The 11,266-nt window shown below is 33.5% G+C and overlaps 1 pseudogene; it reads right to left on the bottom strand.

Moving 5' to 3' along the window:
- Positions 1-4,851: 4,851 nt before the first annotated feature.
- On the bottom strand, positions 4,852-7,045 carry LOC133198069 (uncharacterized; annotated as a pseudogene).
- Between the last annotated feature and the right edge of the window lie 4,221 nt (positions 7,046-11,266).

Below are 11,266 nucleotides of genomic sequence, written 5' to 3'. Positions count from 1 at the left end.
CCACGTCCCACAGTGGGATGACTTCGCGTTGTGTTTAAAGTTAAATATGTTGAAATAGCACCAAAATAATGAGGTAAAAACTCCTAACAATCAAGTTTAAAGATGTAAAGATGAAAAGTAAGCAATTTGGCTGTAAACAAAACCAGTTTTCCTACACTCCGAACGACTTCAACATTGTTCAATCGGGGCGAAGAACGATAAATTGCCCATTTAAATGTCGATATTGAAAATATAGAAGTACTGTTCATTAATACATGTACGTCCCAGTTCCCATGTGCAAAAGCAAGTAACGGAAAATAATTGAACGTAACCAACAAGATATTGTTTTGTTTCTAAACCCATATGTCTCCTCTATGTGTACAGGGAACAAGGTTGTCTGTGACTACTACTAAGTCACGTGTGACTAGACTGGTTAAATGGGTAGTAAAACCTGGGCATGGACTGGAATTTCGAAACTGAAAATCGGTTTTTTGCTAATTACTGAAGAAATAATTATTCGTCATAAAACTTACTAATATAATTTAGTAATGTCACCGATTAACACTTGCTTAAATGGTTAGTACCCTGGTGACACTTTTTCGTATTTGTACTTAATATGTGTAATATTATTGCAACGGTGTGTGTTGGAACTAAAACTACCAATAACTTCGATGAAAATTAACTAAAACTATCAAAAAATTCCTACCATTGTATTAATGTATACCCCGGATTACAGGGAAAGAAGCAATTTTTAATACCCGGGACCGACCAAAACCGGAAACGTTTACCCTGCACAAACCTCAAATTTCCGAGATAATGACGAGAGGGTGTTATTTTAAAAATGTGTACCAAGTAAGCTTTGAAAATTTCCTCATCTATACTGGTTATTTATTTACTGCTTGGCAGGGAATTGTGGGCCTCAAGTAGTCAAGTCGTATTCTTAGGGGTGTTCCTGAAAACACATATAAAAGTCCAAAGAAACGATGAATATGTTTTCCAAGTCCCAACGATGGAAATGATTAACAGGGAACAAACAATAAACAGTAACAAGTTGGAGAAGACCATTACCTGTTTAAAGTAGAAATGGTTAGAGCATGATGGGGAATGAGTCGGACATGGCCGGTAGTACACACGGCCTCCGAAAAATTTCACACGTGATAGTACTCAGAGTAAGCTCTTGAGTAGCGAATAAGTTATGAGATATTTACACCATAAGCAGGTGATAGTGGAATATTACTACATAAAAAAGAAAAGCTTACGATGGAAAAGCTGTACTTATCTCGTTTTTCATACAAGGCCTCGGGGAATAGTTCCCTGTCGCGGGTTTCATAAAAGAGCTATCCCACTCACAGCCGGTGGATAAGTGTATAATAAAGCGTAAACATTCTATGCCGAAATAGTGCACGGTTTCTTTTTCTGAAGAAAATCCGACAGCGCCCACGCCGGGGATCGAACTTACGACCCCGAGATTGTCAGTCCGACGCGCTACCGATTACGTCACAGACGTCGTTATCTAAAACAGTGTAGTATAATATATATAAACTTAGTTTCAAATATTTTACACTTATAGAAAAAAAATAAACAAAATAATATCTAGCTATTTAACTAATTGTGTTATGCTGTGTAAATAATGCACATTATTACTCTATTTTTTCAATACACAGCGACCAAGAGTGTAGCATGTTCGAACTGGCTCCTGTACCACACATTTTTCTAACTTAAAGTGTACTTATCATTCAATCAATGATGAGAAAGACTTGTTTCAAATAAAACAAAAATTTATTGCAAGTTGAAACCAAACTAAAAATAAACAATTTTAAGTGAATGACTATATTCTGTCCAGTCAAAGATGGACATTGAGAGCACGTGTAATGTGATGATGGTATTTCTTCTGTCCGATGTCATTGAGGTGTACACCATCCTGAGATAAATGTTTTGGTCAAATCCATAAACAATCGTAATGTACGACAATTCCTTGCACAGTTCAGTTTAAAACTTGTTAATTACACATTTGAATCTTAAATGTCGTGGGTTAGGTTTTGGCATCACTGATCCTATTATAACTTCATGTTCCCCCGTCTTCTTTATCTCTGAAGCTAGATTTATCATTTTTGTCACTGTATTCGGAGGTCTTATATTCGAAACTATGTCGTTCCTCCAATCTCTAGAAAGACCTTGGGTTGATATTTGTCAATGATATGCAGATCTTGAAGGATTGTGTCTGTTGTTCTGCCTCTCAGACCAAATACATGTGTTGCTTTCTTTAAGAAAGTGGTTAATGTCATTCCTTTGCATCCACTGATAAAGGCGACGAATAAAGCTATGACCAAGAACTAACGACGACATGTTGATGTGCTGTGGGTTTTAGATTTAGATTGAACGATTTCCTATTTATTTAAATTCAGACGTAATCTTTAACCAATGAGAATAAATTTCTAATGAAAACAATAGTTTCTTCAAATTTCCCTTAATTCAGAGTTTGTATGGTAAGCTGAAATTAAAGAGTGCTCTAATTAGGTAATAGAGGATTATAATTGATTAGTGCCCATTAATTATTAAAGTGCTGCAGTGACTTTCTTATTTATATTAATTAGATGATCATCAAAGGGGTCATTTTAATGAGGATGCCTAGGGCGCTTATTCCAAACGAACAATAAATAATTTTATTTTGGTCTAATAATAACGCTCACTTTGACGGTGTATTTGGGTTCGTACTTATATGTGCTTACCAACAGGCAAATATATAAATATATAATATTTTTTCTGCATTTTGTTCGGTCAAACAACTTCTGATTAAAAAAAAAGAACGTAGGGTTCGACAACTTTGTTTGGAATAGCTAATTCGTCTTTTTAGCTCCACTGGTCAAAGACCAGAAGAGCTTATGCGATAGTAAGGTGTCCGTCGTCCGTAGGTCTGTCTGTCTGTCTGTAAACAATTTTTCAAAATGCTACTCCTACAGTTTTGGTCTGATTTCAATATACAGACCCTGAAACGTGCTACTACCCCACACGCTCGCTGCGCGAACGGTACGCGCTCGCTACACGGTTTGCACGAAACGCTACACGGTTTGCACGAAACGCTACACGGTTTACACGAAACGCTTTGCACGAAAGCCTGCACGAAACGCTTTGTACGCGTTTCTCACACGCTTTGTACACGATTCTCGCACGCTTAGGCCTCGTTCTGGATTTTCTATTCGGAATCTCTCGGACTTTATTTAAATTATTACGGATTAATCAAAGATTAGTTAAGAATTGCAATCATTCTGATTAAGTTAAGATTAAACCTCGCTTCACCAGTACAATATTAACAGATAAAATACTCAATGTTCAGTTGTTATTAATTAATAGTTGTCATTGAGTATGTGACCCGCCCGGTGAAATGCCTATTATCGTCTATGTACAAACCTTTTTCATTAGACTCTAAATTACGCACTGAAAAAAAAAATATTTGTAATTCATAATCTTTTACAGCATTCAATGTTTTTACAATTATAGTTTGATATTAAAAAGTCGTTTTTATTGCTGACAAATAAACTTAGTTATTGGTTTGAAAAAAAAAGATTAAATTGTGTATGATTTCTGTAAACGGATTGATTTTCTTTTCCTTTCTTTTTTTAATTATTGATTTATTCATTTTTTTAATTTAGTAAATAAATAAGTTCATTTGATTAAATCAGGTTCTGCTTATAATTTGCAAAGGTAATAAGTACATGTACACTGCATCAAACAAGAACATTGTGCGTGGAACGGGGGGGGGGGGGTAGATTACCGAGATCTTACTTCTGTACCTGGCTGAATATAACGGGCACTTGTTTCAGTAAGTATACCATTAGAAAAAAAATATTATAGAATCAACTGCTCGTTCTAAGAAAAAATATATCCATATTTCAAGCGGGACCCGATACATGTGACTCATTAAATGCACTTTATTCAGAATGGTACATGTAAATATATCGTTTCCTTACAGAGTTGAACTTTAATTTATCATAAAATTTTATATGGTAGAGAAGCCGGGGGATAGCTATTGTAATTCTTTAGTTCTCTTTTGAGGCATTGTGTTTATCAATAAAAAGAAAACGGAAAAACATCAGTAAGTTGTCAGACTAAAATGTAACATAGAGTATTCAACACTGTTAATACTGACTGGTAGGGAAAAAAAGATATCTTGTTTCATGCACAAATTCCACAAAGCATCTTTTGCGTATTTAGTAAAGTCCTTTTTAGCTTTTCCCATTGTTCTGTAATAAATAAAACTTTGAAACATTTTGTCAGTGAAATAGAAATGCACATTCAAGGTTTGAAACATCCATACCTTTGACACATCTTTATATTAAAAAAGTGGATGGCAAAGTAAAACAAATCAGTACACAATCTCAGTTTTAGTTACTTGAAATCTATTCTTAATATAAAAGTAGGACATATACAGCCAGGAAAAAAGAATGAAAAAAAAAAATAATAATAATAAAACCAAAAAGAAAACACAATAAAGAAACAAAACAAAAAAGGACTTTGTTATATTTAGCTTTGCATTTGTCAATGGCAATATCGTAAAGCTTTGTCCATCAGAAAATAAAACATAATGATGTGGAAAAAAGGACTACCTAATATACAAAGTTTGATCTGATGTTTTGAAAAAAAACAATTTAATCCCAAATCTGAATCACTTGTATCAATGTACAATGTCCGAGTCAGAAAACTATTTGAAAATCTGAAAAGGCCTTGCACTTAAGTTCAAAAATATCCCCCCCCCCCAAAAAAATGAACTAAACAATTCTTTTGGGTTTTTTTTTCCTCCTTAGAAACATATATTTTTTTAAATGTACATTTTGGAAAACCTTATTTCTTTTCACATGGATTCTAAAATGAGTTCTAAGAATACATGTATAAACAAAGACAGTTAATAGAGTTTGATGAGATGTGTCCAAAATTTACTGTAAATTGATAATGGCTCATGGATACTCGAAAGGGCAATTTGCGTGTTAGGTTTTCTTCCAATTTCTTGATGTCACACTGCAAGAATTTGGCCATTATACTGGACTGTACATTGTAAGCAGGGTATAGCTCTCCATCATCAACAATAACAGATAGATAGGAAGCATCTTCAATGTTGAAGGCTATATGATGTCTTTGTTCAAAGTTGTTGATGTAGACGCCTTTACTTTCTTAGAAATTAAAATACCATAAAAACAATGATTTCCATTCAAATGAATTAAAAAAAAATTTGCAACAAGAGGAAAGATGAATTGGAGAGAGACAGAGAGAGAGACTTTGCACTTCCCTGTATCATCCTTGATTGTGACACCTTTAACCTTTGTGTCCCTGCCTTTCACCGAAACAGTTCTGGCAATTTCTTCCTAAAAGCGTATGTAACATTCAAAATAAGGGATCTGTATTATCTTGGGGGGGGGGGGGCTCTACTATACCATGTTAAACAGAAACAAATAGACATCAATATTTTGAATAACTATATCATATTATAGCAATATTCTAGAGCATCACCAACCTTATTAAAAATTATCTTAAAAAAATAATAATAAGGAGTCTAAGAGAAGAAACAATACTTACAGCAACTATCTGTCCTCTAACAGAAAGCATGGCTTTTATCGGCGACTTTTCAATGTCTTTAAACGGAACCTCTGCTGACATTGGTGGAAAAGCAATTTCCTTTGCTGCGATTTCTTTCTCAGCAGAAACTGCTACTTCTCCAATTGTGGAGACTCTTGACTTAGCAGTCAGGGTTAGACTGTTATTTTCCTTCACAATGACGTTTAGCAACATAACAGAATTTCCTTCTTTAAGGTCTTTTAGTTTCGTCATGTCATATGAAGTGCATTTTGCACTCACTGTATTGTCTGCAATTCCAATGAAAGAAAAAGTGAGCAAGCTCACATACCCCACGCTCCCCCAAAACTCGACCATGCAACACGTAATGAATGACACAGTGCATTTTAAATACACAGTACAATTCAAAAAGGGGCATTACTTGCAAAAAATCATTACATCAAAACTTCTTGCATATAAGGACATTCAAATCTTTGTATGTTACAAATTTAATTGGGCTGAAATTTCTAGATAAATAATGGAATCAAAATTTCTTGGTAATATACAAATCTAAAAATTTATGCCTGAAATAACTACGAAGTTTCTGGAAATTGAGTGCAGGCGTTATGCTGACAAACTGTTATTTAAATTCCTCAGTGATTTCAATGTGTTAATGAGTGTAAGTCCATATCCAACATATGACAATTTACACATTTAAATAATTGATGGAAACAAAATTCAGATGTAGTCATATAAATTTGTTTATATACTGTACTTATGAAATTATTTAAGGCAAAGCACCAATTTGAGGGGGTGGGGGAGAGAACTATCCAAGATTTTGTGTGTGTGTTAAATCATTAATATTTTGATCTCAAAATCAACAGGGGTCTTTTAAGGTCAAAAAATATTTCACATTAAATTTCATTACAAAAGCTGATTCCAGTGGATTTCTTTATTACCTAGCTGGAAAGTTTCTTCAATAATAGGCAAAACTCTTAAGGCAAAAATAATGGAATCGGAATTTCCTGGTAATATGCACATCTACACACTGTGTACTAAATATCTGCAAAGTTTAACCAAATTCTGTGCAGCGGTTTAAGAGGAGTCGCATTAACAAACTGCTCATCTCTATATTTAAGATATGGCCAAAAATCTAAGTTGAAAAGTGCCGAAATTCCCAGAAAAAATAAAGGAATCGGAATTTCCTGGTAATATACACATCTACACACTGTGTACTAAATATCTGCTAAGTTTGACGAAATTCTGTGCAGCGGTTTATGAGGAGTTGCGCTGACAAAAAAACAGGACTGACGGACTGACTGACACACTGACTGACTAACGGGTCAAAAACATTATACCTCACGTAATTTGTTGCGTGGGGTATAATAATCACAAATTTCTTTTCTTCACCAATTGCATTTGTATATGTTTTCTCTTCTGCAACAACACATATTTTCACACTTATAGGTGCGACATACGGCCCTTTCTTTTTGGTTTTGAACAAACCTTCCAGTGTAGGCATCTGAAATGACAACAATACAAAATTATAGAATGATGAATATGGTATCATTTCTCATAATAAAACAAATATAAAATGATACATTATAATGTCAAAACGTTATCTTACCATAATGTGTAATTTGCATCACTGGGAACACAAACATACACAAATAAAAAATGTAATTTTAAAATTACAATGAATACATGAGAGCCATAAAATGCCACAGTGAAAAAAAAAGGCCGGTAATTTTTCCGAAGTTCCTGACTTTACACTAAATTAATATAAATTGGTTTGTGGTCAGAGTAGTATGATTCCAAGGTCCCCCATTTAGAGATGTTTTCAGCATTCAAACTGGTATATATATATGGTCTATCAATGAATTATAATCTGTTGTTCATTCATTGACAAGCTGCTTTAACAAATACTTCTTGTAAACAAAATCACTTAAAGTTTTTACACAGATATTGCAATCACCCATAATAATTGTGGGAATCTGAAAATTGTAACACTCTTTTGATAATTTTTCAAATACTTTTTTGAAAGTGTGCATTGCAGAAATTTTAGGGGAACAGTAAATGAAACAAACAGTTATTTCTCTGTTTTTATATAGCAGCTTCCCATGTACAATGTCTACACAAAAATAGGCAACATTTTTGAAAGACATGATAGGCCTGTGATATACTGCAATTCCATGATATGGTCTACCATTAATATCTTTTTTGTCATTATATCTATGAAATTTGTACCCATTAATATCCAACAAAGTAGTAGTTTCTGTTGGTACCCCAAGCTGTCTTATCATAGCAAAAATATCTTTTTTGGCACGTTCCCAGTATGGTGGCGACCCACGAAGTGTTCTGGGTACTTTATAACCAAATTTTATTTACTGAGTCGAAAGTGTAAACTAATAGGTAAGAAAGTTTTCTATCAAATTTCGTAGTTCCCACTTACATATAGTACTGTAATGTACAGGAGTTATCCTTTTGTTATTATCCTCTCTAGATTGGCCACAATATAAAGTTGGGAAACAGAAGAATTCTGAGAACTTATCTTGAAACATACTAAGTGGGGTGTTACCCTCTGCTGGACCAAGACTTAATATTCTATTAAACTCTCTAAAATCTGGAGAATGAAAAAGTGTGTCAAAATTTCCAGCATCTATTTCAATGTTCCTGTCCCCTTCAATATTGTTTTGTGCTAACGTTTCATTCATGTATCATCATCGTTACATAAATTTTGCACATTCTCTTGCTAAAAAGGATGTTCAAATTGAGATTCAACCATCCATTCTTCATTTACAGTTGTACCTTCATTCTGAAAAAGAATGTTATGATTTACCAGCCATTTAGCCGCTTTCATTATTCTATCTGGCCTTATCTCTTCAAATGCTTGATAACTTTTGAAATTTAGGCTTCTTTTAAACTTAACAGGTATAGTCTCACTCTCATTCATGTTTCTTGAAATCAACCGCACTGTTTTGTTTACATCAAAAGGAACATTAACAATGTTGCCTTTGATACCGAATTGACCACCACTTGGTAATTCTCTAATCTGCATAAAGGGAATTCTAGGAAAAATCATAAGCTGTTCCAGCTGTGCAAGGTTTTGCAACTCATCTGTTACATCTGGGAAGCTCATTTTATTACCTATAGAGCAAGGTGGTACTTCATTATTCTTGAGATAATTATTACACTGGTAACAAATGTATTCTATGCCACCTACACTTATGATACACAATTCTTTATCAGATGTGTTTTGTAATTCTCTGTTTTTATGTGTATAGCTGAATACCTGACTGCATGATGTACACACATATTCTGGTCCTTTTGATGTCAAAGTATGAAATTTATTAATTAATTCATCTGATTAATCTATCCTTTTTCTCCTCTTTGGTTGAGATGTTATAGACATAGTGTTACTTTCGCTTTTTCTTTTTCTACAACTGAGATTATCCGATATGTCCAAAAAGGGTAAATCTACTAACATAATTTTGTTTGACTTCTTATGCTTTGAACTGTTTGGACTATCTGTTTCAATATTTAATGGTTGTTTTTGGATTGTATTTGCATCATGCAAGATGACATCTGGTACCTTACAAACTGCAATCCCCTTGCTGTTATATCTATATATTGATGCCATGACCAAACCATGTAATTCAAATTGTTCATTTAACTGATTACCATCTGCTGATAAAGACTGATTCATTGATTGATTATTAATGTTTAACGCCGAGTCGGCAATATTTTAGCCATATTTCGGCGATTGATAAACACTGGTAAAGGGATCTGTGAAAGGGATCTAATATGATCACTTATTTCAGTAACATTCATTTTGTTTTCACCAATATAATTGTCCCTTCACTGCAACAAAATCCTTGTTCGTTTCTACAATGAGAATCGAAGTTAACAAACTGGTCCTCATAATGATAAATACCTAAAGCATTACTTTTACATACAAAGATTGCAAATTTGTCAGTTGATAGACACATGGAAAGTGCAAACTCTAAACGCAGTAAAGGGTATTCAGCAACAAAACTGTCGGAAATATTTCCAAAATATGTTTTTCGTTTTGTCCATGAAAATGCATTGTTTTTTTATAGTGACATAACTTGGCAAATCACGTAATAATAAATATTCTTCATGGTTTTGCATCAGTCTTTTTGAATGTCTGTATATGTAATCACCTATATATGGTACTGTATCCAAATCAGAAGCATTCCACATCTTTGTATTCAGAGGACTTATTATTGCATTTAAGAAAAAACTCAAACAACATGACATGCTTTGACTTCCACATGAGTCTGGGCTAAATATTTTATCTCCTTGGTGTGCATTTCCTCTAAGCGGAAAATTTACTGGGAGGCCTGGATTTTCCTTGACATCACCACACAAAATTAACAGTATTGAACACAGTAAAAATACTTCTTTGACATCAAATGTTATTCACTTTCATGTCATCAAACTACTGAAAGAATTCTTGCTAAAAAAATGCAATAAAATTCCTAAATGGGTTCCAATTCTTAATCTCCGAAATCAACCCATGATTCAGATGATTTTTGCTTATTTCAGATTTAAAATACTTTTGTCTCAAATTTTTGTTGTGCAATTTTGGTTTCTATTTTCTCTCCTAAGAATTTTTCTCCAGTTATATGTTTTCTTTTCTAAAAGGCAAAATGATATAATATCAAGTCCAAATTTTAGCTCATCTCCAAAAATATTATGACACAGAAAATTATTTCTTACAATTTTCAAAACAATTGAACTCTAAAGACATATCTATGGTTTGGTTGAAATTTACAATGGATTTCTCGCTTCTCATTAAATATATAACGTAAAATATTTCAATTTTTCCTAAAGTATTTTTGATTCACTCAAGTAATTTCTTGCACGTATAATTAAGCCTAAAAACTTACGTAACTTATAGAGTATTATTTACCGCAGTTTGAACCACAATTTATTTCGCGTTTCCTTGATTGTGCATAGTTAAATACGATTGATGTAATATATCCTATCTGGATTGAATGCGGAATTATCTTGAAATTTTTCCGAGCTTTAAACACGCTCGTTTGTTTACATTATCAGGCTCTTACGTATAAGACGATAAATTTCTTAACGATCCCAATAAACGATACATTCATTATCACAAACACAGAAATAAGTACTTAAAATTCTTTGGTGTTCTTCAGTCTTTGTGTGGAAATAGATCAATGAACACAAATACTCTCTTCCCTTAAATTCCAAACTTTTGTAAACACACGCTATTATTCCCGCAAAAATGTCACGTGACGATGTGGAAAGCAAGTCGTTCTTAAATGATGTATTCATACGCGTTCATGTTGTTTTATTTACATATCATACCAAAATTAAAAAAGAAGACATTTCGGTTATTTCGTGTAAGTACACAACCAAAAATAGTGTTTAAGAGTAAAAATAAGATATGAATGATATTTTCCCTTTGTAGAAACCGAAACGACTAAAGATATATGAACTATTTTTCAGCGCATGATTATAAAAGGTTTGTACTCAGAATCCGACTTTGCAGGTAATGACAGAGATCATCTCGATACGCGAGCTACTCAAAAACGTGCCAGAGACGAAAAACAGAGGGACAAAACAACTGCCAAGACCAAGAATGGCACTTTTGCAGCTACATTTGATCTCCAAGCTGTCCTTCATACACCATGCTCCTTTATGAGTCAGTTGTACTACACAAGGAAACTCAGCTGCTACAACTTGTCGATTT

The sequence above is a fragment of the Saccostrea echinata genome, unplaced genomic scaffold (genome assembly GCF_033153115.1).
Source record: "Saccostrea echinata isolate AGI-Se365-2 ecotype Australia unplaced genomic scaffold, CSIRO_AGI_Sech_v1 ptg000033l, whole genome shotgun sequence".
Classification (NCBI taxonomy): Eukaryota; Metazoa; Mollusca; class Bivalvia; order Ostreida; family Ostreidae; genus Saccostrea; species Saccostrea echinata.
This window is presented reverse-complemented; position numbering and strand designations above follow the sequence as displayed.